This window comes from Rutilus rutilus (assembly GCF_951802725.1).
Source record: "Rutilus rutilus genome assembly, chromosome: 1".
NCBI classification, from domain to species: Eukaryota; Metazoa; Chordata; class Actinopteri; order Cypriniformes; family Leuciscidae; genus Rutilus; species Rutilus rutilus.
This window is the reverse complement of record NC_140209.1, coordinates 17,408,949-17,423,577: the sequence shown is the minus strand read 5'-3', so window position 1 is coordinate 17,423,577 and position 14,629 is coordinate 17,408,949. Positions and strand designations below refer to the sequence as shown.

General features: G+C 36.4%; 1 protein-coding gene across 1 annotated transcript in view; it reads left to right on the top strand.

Annotated features, from left to right (window-relative positions):
• The window catches only part of LOC311291374 (uncharacterized protein), a 668,579-nt gene that overhangs the window by 43,614 nt on the left and 610,336 nt on the right, over positions 1 to 14,629 (top strand). The gene's annotated exons all lie outside the window — the stretch shown is intronic.

Here is a 14,629-nt window from a genome sequence, read left to right as displayed (position 1 = left end):
CCTCCAGGTTGGACATGATGTTCCTCCTCCACTTCACTCAGTTCTTCACTCTCCTCGCTCTCTTCCATCAGGTCTGGCATGAAAGAAACAATTATTACATTTAATTTTTAGTACATCAAAATATTTCTCTTCAAAGAAACATGAAAATGAGCCCTGATGTAATGGTAGAAAGTAGACAACTGCTATAAAATATGATAATTTCATGCCTTTTTATAAATTGATTATATGTCCTTGAAACTTTCCATGAATGAGGTCAATTTATCTTCCAACTATTATTTTTAAAACATTATAGGCACGAATCCCATGTTTCTTTAGCAAGAACTATTAAATATATTTGATCAATAACACAATTATCTAACATGATATTAACATTTAAATGTCCAATACTGCCATATTTTGACACCAACTTTGAGATTGATATTTATTTTGCTAAAACGTTCCGTCTGCCTCGCTGCCTGCTGTGAGTTTGTTTGCTTCGGTGCTGTAAGCTTCGTCTTAGACTCGTATTTCTTTCTGTTTTGAACCATCATTTTCTATCATTTCTATTTGTTTATACTACTAAATACAGCTTACCCAACATCTCAGATTAACCTGACATCGCTAGCTTCCGTTATTATTAGCACAACACGCTAGTAATTCACTAGCCTGTTAACACGCCACCCGTGCGCTCAGTTATTTTTTATTTACTTTCTCTTGTGCGCTCGGGCCTTTGAGTTTATAAAAAGCCTGGATGAGTAAGATTCAGTCAACAAACACGGTGAGTAATGTCTTGTCCTGTTATTGTCACCTGCACTTCATGTCACATGTTTAGCATAGCCTTCTCTGTCGGCAATATAGGATTTATATGTGATAAATGCAAGGAGACAGTCAGGCTGACGAAGAAGATTTCAGAACTAGAGACACGCATCCAAACTTTAATTAAGGATAGTAAGAGTGCTAGAGCTTTAGATACTATTTTGGATGCACCTAGCATAGTGAACTCTTTACATGTTTCGGTTCCAGCGGAATTAGTGCCTGCGCAGCAAGGCAAATGGATGACAGTGAGGGATCGCTCTAGTCGCGGATCAAAAAAACCACTCTTCCGTTCCGATTACCATAACAAATCGATTGCCCCGCTCAGTGAAACACCAACTGAGAATCCTGTTGATTGTGCCCTAGTAATTTGTGATTCGATCACACGGAATGTGAAAATAGAGACACCAGCCACCATAGTCACATGTTTGCCGGGAGCCAGAGCACCTGACATCAAAGCAAATTTAAAAGTGCTGGCTAATGCTAATCGTAAATTCTCTAAGATCATTATTAACTTGCTTGATCACGTCGTTAGGGTGAACGACGTGATCATCACTGGTATGCAGGTTAAACCTCGCTCGTATGCACGGGCAGTTGCAGCGGAGGTGGACGGGACCACAGATGAGAAACTGTCGGATTCCGTCGAACAGCAGGTGGCTTCTTTTTTCCTATCCAAGGGAATAGAGGTTGACCAGAACACCATTGAAGCCTGCCATGCGCTGCCCAGGAGGAGCAATAACGATAAACCAGCCATAATTATGAAGTTTGTTAATAGAAAACATAAAACGGAGCTATTAAAGCAAGGGAAGAAGCTGAGAGGATCTAATGTCTACATCAATGACCATCTGACCAAACGGAACGCAGACATCGCTAGGAAGGCCCGGTTTCTGAAAAAGCAGGGGAAGATCCAGGCAACATGGACATCCAGCGGTAAGATCTTCATTAAATTGAATGGAACACCGGAGGAGGCGAGGGTAATGATCATCAGAGACATCGAGGAGCTGGAGAGATTTAACTGATTATTACGTGACTAAGGTAGGGAACAGAGCCAACATTCTACATCATTATGATGATGACACTTGGTACCGGTAATTATTCATCATCAGCTGATGATAGAACTGCATCTACTATGTCTGTGAACTATGATAAAATGGAACTGAAAACATTTAATTACACTGAGTACAAAGGTCAGGATATGGAGAGCGATGTTGACCCGGATAATAACTTCTACTCTGACGTCATTGATAATTGCTGCTACCATTCTGAGGATCAGTACAACAGGATTATTAAAGCAGAAAAAAAACTTTCTATTATACATTTCAATAGCAGAAGTTTATATGCAAACTTTAACAAAATCAAGCATTATTTAAATCAGTTCGAACAACCATTCAGTATTATTGCCATCTCTGAGACATGGATCAGCACTGAGAAGGGAGCTGACTTTGAACTGGATGGTTATGAATTTAACTACATAAACAGAGAGGGGAAGACTGGTGGAGGCGTAGCTTTGTATGTAAATAAATACCTGCAGTATAAAGTGTTGGAAAGTATGACAAGGGTGATGAATGATATATTTGAATGTATAACTGTGGAAATTATTATGGAAAAGAAAATGAATGTAATTGTTAGCTGCATCTATAGAACTCCAGGTTCTAACTTAGAAATCTTTAAGGAGTGGTGTGAGGAAACATACACAGCTTTAACACAGAAGGCCTTATTTATCTGTGGGGACTTAAATGTTGATTTACTCAACCCAAATAATCACAGACCAACAAAAGAGTTAATCGATACAATGTACAGTTTGACTCTGTACCCTACCATTACCAAACCCAGTAGAATTACTTCTCACAGTGCCACGTTAATAGATAATATTTTTACAAACTTATTGGATAATAAAACAATAAGCGGACTATTAGTTAATGATATCTCTGACCATCTACCTGTCTTCTTAGTATATGACAGCTGTTATACAAGAAATAAACAAGATGCTGGACAGCTATTTAAAAGAATAAGAACTGAGGAGACAATCAATTCACTTAAAGAAGAGTTATTTAATCAGAACTGGGAGTTGGTATTAAATAAAGATAACATTGATAAAGCATATGAAACTTTTTTGTATACTTTTAAATTAACATATGATAGAAATTGTCCAATTAAGAAAATCACTAAAAGAAATAAATACTTAGATACACCATGGATCACAAAAGGATTGAAAAATGCCTGTAAAAAAAAGAATACACTCTATAGAGAATTCCTAAAAAATAGAACTGAACAAGTTGAGAATAAATATAAAAAATATAAAAATAAATTGACAACCATATTACGGATTTCAAAACAGGAGTAATATAGTAAATTATTGGATAGGAATAAAATTAATATTAAAAGTATTTGGAATATATTAAACAATGTAATTAGGAAACACTATAGAAAAAATAATTATCCACAGTATTTTATTGATAATGATGAAATCATAAATGATATGAACGATGTGGTTAATAACTTCAACAGGTATTTTGTTAGTGTTGGACCTAAACTGGCAGGAAAAATTCTTGATCGTGGATCAGTAGATGATTGGAATGAGAAATTAATATGTAGAAATTCAAATTCAATGTTTCTCACGGCAGTGGAGCAGAAAGAAATCATAGATATTGTACTTAGAAATTTGCAGTTGGAGTCTTTATCGATCTTAAAAAAGCATTTGATACAATAAATCATGAAATATTATTTATGAAACTGGAGCGTTATGGGATCAGGGGTGTCGTTTTACAATGGATGAAAAGTTATTTAAGTAACAGGCAACAATTTGTGAAAATAAGTGATTTTCAGTCATCATGCTTGGACATTGTTTGTGGTGTCCCCCAGGGGTCAGTGCTGGGTCCTAAACTTTTCATCTTATACATGAATGATATATGTAAGGTATCAAAAATATTGCAATATGTTTTGTTTGCTGACGATACTAATATTTTGGGTATTGTGGAAAACCTGCAACAGCTTATCGAGGACATCACCGTAGAACTGATCAAAGTAAAGAAATGGTGTGACTTAAATAAACTGTCTTTGAATTTGGAAAAAACAAAATTTATGTTGTTTGGGAAGCATAAGGGGAACAGCGATGTTAAAATGGTGATAGATGGTATAAATATTGATAGAGTTACAGAAATGAAGTTTCTGGGGGTGATGATCGACCACAAGATCAGCTGGAAGCCACACATTCATGATGTTCAGTCTAAATTATCCAGAAGTATCTCCATTCTCGGTAAAGCCAAACAGTTCTTGAATATAAAAGCTTTACATATATTATATTTTTCACTAATTCTGCCTTATTTAAATTACTGTGTGGAAGCCTGGGGCAACACCTACAAATCCTCACTCCGACCGTTGTGCACACTCCAGAAAAGAGCCATCCGGATAATACATAAGGTAGGTTTTCCAGGATCATACAAATGAGTTATTTAGAAATTCCTGCCTACTAAAATTTTCAGATCTGGTAGAATTTCAAACAGTTCAGTTAATGTTCAAAACCAGGAACAAACAACTACCAGATAATATACAGAAACTTTTTACGGATAGGAAAGGGGGTTATGATTACAGGGGAAGGTGCAACTTCAGGATAAAGAGTGTTCGAACAACTATGAAGAGGATGTGCATTTCAGTCGGTGGTGTTAGGGTTTGGAATAAACTCAGTCAAGAACTGAAGCAATGTTCAAGCTTGAGTTTGTTTAAAAAGAGGTTTAGACTGATGATTTTTATGAAGTATCGAGATGAAAGCCAGAGGTGAATTGATGTCTCGTATGGTGTTGATAGAACTGTACATGTGAGTGGGATGAGATATTTTTGTGTAGGTGGGTATGTATATGAATGTGTATGTGGGTATGGTGGGAGGATTTGAAGTCACGGCTCTAGAATTTACAATAAGAATAAAATTAGATTACTTTCTTTTGATATATGTTCATATTAATTCTGTTTATTTATTTATATATTTTTTTATTTTATAGTTTTTTTTTTTTTTTTTTTCGTAGATTATAAGACTTTGGAAACAGGATGATTATTGCAAATGTAAGTTCTGAATATTGGAGAGGGGGTAGGATTAAATAAGTTTTTACTTCTTCCAACCCCTTTTCAGCCATGTTAAAGAGTGTTAGTGTGTATTTGTTTATATGTATATGTATGCGATTGTGTATATTTGTAAGCGTTTGTATATGTATGTAGGTATGGATATGTACCTGTATATGTGTATATGTATATGGGTATGTATGTATGTACGTACGTAGGTGCGGGTATGTGTGGATATATATATGTATGTACATATAGATATGGATGAGGGTTTCTATGCACATTTGTGTCCATGTGCTCAATTTCACATGGGAGTTAGAGACTGGTTGTATGTGATAGAAACATGTCTGAAAAAAAAAAAAAAAACTTCGGCACTAATGATGTTCGACTCCGTCAGTCGGAGATCACCAAAATTAATATTAAAGAGGTGTGTGAACTCGCAAGTACGATGTCAAGCACTGTAATTTGCTCTGGCCCCCTTCCTGTTCGCAGGAGTGATGAGATAGTTAGTAGATTGTGTTCACTCAATGGCTGGCTGTCGAGGTGGTGTCCGCTTAATAATATATAATTCATAGACAATTGGAAAAGCTTTTGGGGCAGACCTGACCTGTTGAAAAGAGATGGTATTCATCCCTCCTGGGATGGTGCTGCTCTTCTCTCTAGAAATTTGGCTCATAGTCTTAGAGATAAAAAAAATGACAAATTGGGCCTCAGGTCAGGAAGCAGACAGACTGGCTTAACCGACCGTCTGCTAGCAGCCTCACGTCACCAAGGTCAGATAAATCCCATCACATAGAGCCTCTTTCACTTAGATATCATCATTTAGAGACTGTCTGTTCCCTGAATTTGGAAATTCAAAAAACGTCCAAACCCATCTAAGGTTAAAATTGAATTGATGTTTAACAAATAAAAAACAGATAATACAGATGAGCAAATACTAAAGCTTGGGTTGCTGAATATTCGATCCCTTACTCCAAAAGCACTCATTATTAATGATATGATTTCAGATAATAACCTAGATGTGCTGTGTTTGACAGAAACCTAGCTAAAACCAAACAATTACATTACTTTAAATGAGTCCACCCCGCAAGATTACTGTTATAAACAGGAACCTCGTCTGAAAGGAAAAGGGGGAGGTGTTGCCGTAATTTATAGTAATATTTTCAAAACCACTAAGAAATCAAGTTTTAAATATACTTCTTTTGAAGTGTTGGTGCTTAATGATTTGTGCTGTCTACTGTATACAGGCCACCATAAAGATTTTATCAAAGAACTTGTGGACTTTCTATCAGAATTAATATTGATTGCAGATAAAGTACTCATTGTTGGTGATTTTAATATACACATAGATAACGAAAAAGATGCATTGGGATTGGCATTTAAAGACATTCTGAACTCTATTGGAGTTAGACAACACGTGTCAGGACCGACTCATTCTCGTAATCATACTCTAGATCTAATATTATCACATGGAATAAATGTTGATGCCGTTGAAATTCTGCAGCAGAGCGATGACATCTCAGATCATTATCTAGTCTCATGTAAAGTACATTTAGCCAAGGCTGCAAAGCCGACTGTATTATAAATATGTTAGACCTAGAGCTGCACAATTAATTGTTAAAAGATTGCGATCTCGATTCAACCCCCCACACGATCTTAACCCTGCATTTCTACGATTCTGACAATGATATTCAATAAGAGAACGCGCTAGGGGTGGAATGGATCGCACCAGATTCGGTTCGGCACGCATGTGATTCGTGGATTAACTGCTAAATTTAACCATCATAGAGTGAAAGTTCATAATTTGGACGTGAATTGACTTGCCAATTTACACATTCAAAAATTTTAAATCGCGGAAGAATTTCGCATTTGCTCTCATTGACAAATGCGGAACAATTAGTTCATGCGTTCATGACCTCAAGGCTAGATTATTGTAATGCTCTACTGGGTGGTTGCCCTGCACGCTTAATAAACAAACTACAGCTAGTTCAAAATGCAGCAGTTCGAGTTCTTACTAGAACCAGGAAGTATGACCATATTAGCCCGGTTCTGTCAACACTGCATTGGCTGCCTATTAAACATTGCATAAATTTTAAAATATTGCTGATTACTTACAAAGCACTAAATGGTTTAGCTCCACAGTACTTGAGCGATCTCTTAACACATTATAGTCCTTCATGTCTATTGTGATCTCAAAATTCCGGCCAGTTAATAATACCTAGAATATCAAAATCGACCGCTGGCGGTAGATCCTTTTCCTATTTAGCACCAAAACTTTGGAACAGTCTTCCTAACATTGTCCGGGAAGCAGACACACTCTGTCAGTTCAAAGCCAGATTAAAAACACATCTCTTTGACCTAGCATTCACATAATACATTATAGACTTCTATAATCCAATGTTAGGCTGCATAGATTAGAACCGCCGGAACCGGGAACACTTCCCATAAATCCTGATGTACTCATTACATCATAAGAAGAATGGCATCTACGCTAATTTTAGTGTCTTTGTTTATCCCAAGGTTTTCCCGCAGCCTGCCAGATCCAGGCCGTATCCAGATCTGACAAAGGACCTTCACCTGGACCGGATGTCAACGCAGTGCTGAAGCGCGGGCGCACTGGCAACAGTTAACAGATTAACTATGTTGAAAATGACTAAAATTCTGGTAACGTTGTTGCAAATTGGAAACCAGATATAAAATAAATGTAAAATAGCATTTAGCTTGATCTAATATTGATAATCAGTATAAAAATGTCTCAAACCTCCCTTTACTGACCATTTGTTGAAGAAAAACCAGAACCTTCTGTACCATTTTATAGTTTAACTGTTTATCTAAAAGTGATGAAGTGCTTGAATGTTTCTAACATGAATGTTCTTCAGCATCATGAATGAATGAAGAATAAACACCAACCTCTTTGTTCTTCAGGATCTTCAGTGTGTTTCATTCTGCAGGGTTCTGGATCACTCATGTTCTCACTGTCCTCTTTAATAAACTCAGTCTTTGCAGATTTCAGCTCTTCCTGATGCTCTGATGCTCGTCTTCACTTAGAGCTGACTGGAATTAATTTACAGCATTTATTGGAGAATTACTGTAGGAGGAGCTTCACTGATGATGTAATAGTAGTGGGAGGAGCTTAACTGATGACGAATTCCAGAGTTGGGGGAGCTGATCTGCCAAAATCAAAAGTATCAATTGCTGAGTTTGTTTTTGTTTTTTGAACCATCTTCCTTTCAATAGTTAACACACACAGTAACATGTAGCAATATGTACATGCTTTACATCTGGGCTGTTCAGTGCCATTGGACATCAATAAATACAAGAACATTTTTAAATTAACACATTATATTCTAAACCTGGTACTGGGAGTACACACCTGTACAATTTCAAAGAGAGAAAAAGTTCAGGATTCTATCTCCATTCAGAATCATTCTAACATAAGAAAAAGGACAACTGAAACATGTGGACTGCATTACAAGATGACAGACTGGCGAGCGCTAGCACACAGCAAAACAAACCACGAGGTTAGCAATTTCTTAAGCTCTCAAAACAGCAGTTCTCGACACATCTCGACTAAATATGTGCGCTCATCATAAAATGCACGTACAAGTTACCATGTGCACTAAAGCTAAAGTTACAACAGGTATATTTCAAGCTTACATCGCACTGATGTGAACACCTACCTCTCTCAGTCCAGTAGAATGCAGACTGAGAAACGAACGCGAAAATTCAGTATATGACCACCACTCTAGCCTCTATCCAATAGAGGGCGCACTTACACAGCAAACAACTCTCCCAATACCTATGAAATGACTGAAAAATACAAGACTCACATAAAACTCACATACCCACAAAATAGAAAATGAAAGGTTGCAAAAACATTTGTCATTATTTAACCTGTTAAATAAGCATTTATGCCTGTCTATCTATTCATCCTAAAGTAACTGGTGCCAATTCATTAATTATTTTAAACAATTTTATTGCTAATCCTACCATTATTCTGCTTCTTCATTAAAATCCAGGTATCTAGAAATATAGAAAATAATATAAATGATTTAAATTCTTCCAAATATAAATAATGGTAAGAAAAACAGTTAAAATCATAAACACAGAAATAAATGTACATATAGCAGCCAACAATTTACCCTCAGTCTGACACCAATGAAATGAGCTTTAAGTGTCAATTTACAGGAGATCTGAAGACATCAGCATAATAAATGAGGTGAAAACAGGAACTATTGTCATGAAATAAAGAGTGTTTTCAGCAGAGCTGTTAATATTGATGAGCCTCAGACTATCAACACTCATTCAACAAGCCATTCAGGATCATCAGCAGATCATCTCACTTTATTCTGAGTGTTTAACCATTAAAAACAGATTATAAATGATATAAAAGCCTGTAAAAATGCTCTATTGGAGGAACTGATAAAGTTTGATTTTATGATAACTGCATTCATTACAACACTCTAAAAAGAGATGTGTTAAAAAACAACACATAGCATGTGTTGATGGTATTTTGACACATGTTGTGTATATTTTTAAACACAATGTGTGTTAAAATGTAACTCTGTATAGAATAGCACTGGGTGGAGGAGAGTTTGTGTTTATGAAAAAAATATATAGGAATATTTTATATGGTATCCCATAAAATGCTCTAAAATAAATAAAACAATACATTCAAATAAATAAATAAAATCTTAATTCATGAAAACTTATAATTTCATAAGTAATAAACCAAGATGATGGTATTCATTTGCAAACTTGTCCGTGACGTATTCTTTCTAACTAGAAGACTTAATTCATTTAAGTTTTAAGGGGAATCTACAGAGCTCACATTATATTGTTTTATAATAAATGACTGACAGGTCAAATCTGGTCACATTGTAAAGGTTTATAAAAATAACTATTCATAACAGGTCAAATCTGTTTTACAAGATTCACAAGAAGGACAAGTTTCACCTTCCTTAAATTCATAGAGGGTCGGTAATGGTGAAGCCTCTGTCTGCCATTACTTCATTGCCTGGACGAAGTTATTAAGTGCACGATATTGAAGAAAAATGCGATAACTCATTAAACAATGCGATATTCGATACGATAATGCTTAAAGTATATAAAATTAACTTAAATTAGATTTAAAATTATATAACTTACATATGGGTTTCACATTCTTTTTGTAACAAGAAAACATCCCTTCAACTTGTGAAAGCGAACATCAGTGTTTTACTGTATAAAAGACGTGTTATTTTAACATCAGTGTAATCCACGGGGTTCAGGTTATCCTACATTAGGATTATTTAACAACAGAAACTGAATAATCAAATGTAAATGTAAAACACTGCTTAGTTTTTCACTGCAAGAATTATATAAACTGATTAAAGCTTATTAAAGCTAAAAAAAAACTATGCATATTGCGATATATACATTTGTGATATTTTTATATATTGTGCTCTACATGTTGTGTTTGGAAACTGCTTTCTGAAACACTTCTCCATGATGTCAAGCCAACGCGAAATCACCTTGCTTACAATGGACTGAGAAACACCAAACCTTTCAGCAAGATCACCCTGCAATAAATTAAAGGGTTAGTTCACCCAAAAATGAAAATTCTGTCAGTAATGACCCACCCTCATGTTGTTCAACCCCGTAAGACCTTCGTTCATCTTCATCAAAAAAAAAAATGGAGTGATCCAGCTCTCAGATTTAATAAAAAATATCTTAATTTGTGTTCCGAAGATGAACGAAGGTCTTACGGGGTTGAACATCATGAGGGTGAGTCATTACTGACAGAATTTTCATTTTTGTGTGAACTAACCCTTTAAGACGCAGCTTCATCAGAGTCATCAGGAGCTGATCCCAGGTGTGTAGCTGAAAGCTGTTGGTGTGTGAACTGGTAAGGTGAATGACAACTGAGTGGAATGCATCAATGTCGACCCTGTGTAGAGCTGACAAAGGTGGTCGTTTCTCAGCAGAGTTATGTACTATGGCAATGGCTCAACGCATTGTGTTCCCATTTCAGATGTAGGTGGCTTCAGGTTGAGTTGAGATTTTGGAGCGTAGTTGTGGTCAGAGACAGATGGATCCTCCCATTGTGTTTCTGCATCACAGGTCTGGGGCATGTGGCTGTGATCATCCTCACAGTTGTCCAATGCAACACTGACGCTCATCGATGCATCTATGGAAATAATATAACCATAAACATTCATACATTAGTACTTAAAAATAAAATAGATCATGATAATTCATTTATGATGCACTCATACTAAGAACAGTGTGAAAAAGAGAGATGCATTAAAAACGAGACATTATACACACAATCTCCTAACTCGCCGTAGGTGAATATCAATATCTGAATGAGAGATGTAGCTGGCTGGCCTCCTTACAGGAATAATGTGAGCTAATGTAAGACTGTAATGTACCATAATATATTGTACTATCGTGAATATTCATTCATTCATTCTTTATTTCAGACCCAATTAGGTCCATATCACAAAGTAAACGAAATATAAAAATATGACATATAGGTGGCCAATGGTTATCATGCAAGATTAGTTGTATTTTGTGAACGGCTCGTTACTAATCTTAAATGTATTTATAGAACGGACTTCATCTAACGTTAGGCTAACAAACTTCACTTCCATATCCTGATTTCTGTGTTTAAGGATGTATGCACGACTGAGCCAGCATCTCGTTGTATTCCACAAAGTAGAAAACAAGGAGGAAAGGAAACTTCTGCTGTCAGTCGAATCCGGGCGGGTGAATATCCGCGATTGCCGTTGCCCTGTTAGCAGCTACTGGCTGTGGGAAACAAACCAGCAGGATTGACCGGCACCTGAAGTCCCACACCGAGCTCTCAAAGCATTAAAAGGGGGATGCACTGAGGTTCTGCAAGCGGAAGAAGGTGCTCTCTCAACTGTCTGCACTTAGGGCATCTGACCCAGAGGTGCCACTGGTTAGTACCCTTGATTTGGAGGTGGAGGCTGAATTGGACTCACGGGATGTGTGTACCCTCACCGCCTGATGAGGAGAGATGTATGTATATATTAATACAGGACACGGAGCTGCTGCTGTTTCACTTATCAGAGTCTGTATTGTTTTTTTTATACAATGTAAAACAGTTCAATCACTCTTATGTCAACCAATGAAAGTGCATCACTTCAAGAGTAGGCTAATCACAATATAACAGAATTACATGCTACATGTACAGTTTTTCTCCTTCACTAACAGTTACTGTGTCCACAGATTAAGCATAGGTACTATGAAATATTCACTGATAACATATATAACATTTTACACGTGAATAAATCCTAAAAATGTGTTCATGTTTGCCAGAATTATTCTTTCTGATACATTTTTAGTACAGACACTCATTTTCAAAGTCATTTGGCACTTACAACTTACTCATTGCATTATTTCACCAAAACACATCTTATTTGTGGACTTGCTCTATTATTGCGCCTTCTCTCTGAGACCGCATGGTCTCCATCACTAGCATGACATAACTAGCACGCGTGACGCAGCACAAAGAAGCCCAAGAGGCGAAACTCAATAGAACGCTCCATAGCAACAGTTGCCCCCATGACGTGACGGCGCGGCCGCCATTATGGACTGAAAACTGAAGGAAAACGCCGAAAAATAATGGGAGTCAATGGCACTGAAAAACTTAACATAACAAAAACTTAACAGAACTTAATTTTTTCTGGCCGTCATATCAATTTAAACAATTTAAAATACATTAATGAGGATGACCGACTTATCGTACTTCTGTAGTATGTCCCAAATTACTATAGTATTCCTATAAGATTACTATAATATTTTGTCCCAAAATACTATAAGATTCCTATAGTACTTTTTAGTAAGGGTATATGTCCCCCACCGAATCGGCTTCATTAGCCTACCACTTACGGTTTGCAAAGGTACAATTATAAAATTACTGCAAAATTTTAATCTATCAATATTTATGTTCTATTATGCATTTTCCTTGTTATATGACTAACAGAAATTCATGAAATAATATAGGCTAGGCTATAGGCAGACACACAGTAATTAGATATAAGTAATAAGATATTTATTCAAATGTTGATATTGAAATTAGTGAACATCATATATATATATATATATGATTTGGAAAAATAAATAAATAAATAAATAAAATTATAAATGAACATTTCTAAAGACAGTTAATATTTTACATAGAATATCACAAAAATATTAACAACTTGTTTTTTCAACATCTTCAGTGAAAGTGCACACAGTGAACGTTTCAATGGCAAGAAAAAAACAATCTATGAATGTCCTATTACAGGCGGAAAGGTACAAAAAAGATGTGCAATCATCTAGCAAGTGCACATATGAACTATAAACAGTACTAAAATGGATTTTGCCATTGACTGGCGCTAACGATTTCAGCAGCTTTCAGTCCGTAATGGCGGACGTGCCTCCGCAGCGCCATCTACAGACTGTTACCCATAACACAACAGAGTTTCGCCTCTTGGGCTTCTATACTCTTTGCTTGAAGCGAACTTTTACATGTCCGTCATAACAGTAAACTTAAACACTTTAAACAATGTAGTTAACATTTCTTAAACTCTTACATGTCAAAAAACATACTCTCATTGCTTTTATGTAATTCATATCTGATGAGGGGAGATATATGTATATATTAATACAGGACACAGAGCTGCTACTGCTTCACTTATCAGAGTCAACAGGCGAACACCTCCCAAAGGAAAAGCAATCAAATAATCGAACAATTGAGCAGGGAACATTAATCGTCAAAGAAATAACCACTAAAAAACCTTTAAGAAATACATTCTCTTGTCGTCACATCTTACATATCATATATTTATTTACTACTATTTATCTACTTATTTATTTACAATTACTTAGGCTATCTACTTTTGTAACCACCACAGATGCTGATGTGCCACTTGAAGAGGAAGAGGAAGAGGAAGAGTGCAGCAACGTTGGCTGTAGGGTGTGAGTGGAGAAAATGAAGCTCCAGATTTCTGATTTAAATCTGCACGTCGACACACTGATCGGGACCCTGCGAGTTCTTACCCGGCGGTACCGGCTGTTGCAGAGGAGGTCGTTATTCAAGGGTGCGGGCAGGTTGAAGAAGGTGTCAAGAAGTCTCCTCTCTTCTCTCTGACCAGCCAGGTAAATAGATATCCTGTAAACGTACTGAGTCTATAATGCTGTATTTATTTGCACAATGTTGATCAATCCTTCACCATGTATTTTCTTTGGCAGGGTGAAGCAGAGAAGTCCGAAGGCGAGGCATCTACCACCTGAGGCAAAAACCAAAATGTTTTGATTACCCGGCTGAAATCTTCTATCTAAAAGTAAAAAAAGGAGCTGATCTGCCCAAAATAAAAATAAAATATCAGTTACTGAGTTTGGTTTTATACTTATTGATAACAGAATATAAATATTGTAATACAATTATTCCGAATATAAATAATGGTTAGAAAATAAGTTCAATGCATAAAGACAGAACAGTCTGTTGTCACCAATGAAATGAGCTTTAAAGGAGAACTTGGTAACTTTTTTAACTTAATAAAACTGTCTAGAAATCATTTGGATGGTTAAACAACCTGTTTTGGTGATATTGGTGACTTTCCCCGCTCCCCCCAGCGTTCCCAGGCGGAAAACCAACCTTGCAACTTGGGGACTACCGTCCCGGCAAGATATAAATTGGAAGTCTCGTGAGAAGCGAGAACAAGAACGAGCGCGAAACACGAACTGCTTTACGGCAATTCGACATAAACACACGCATGTATGATGTATT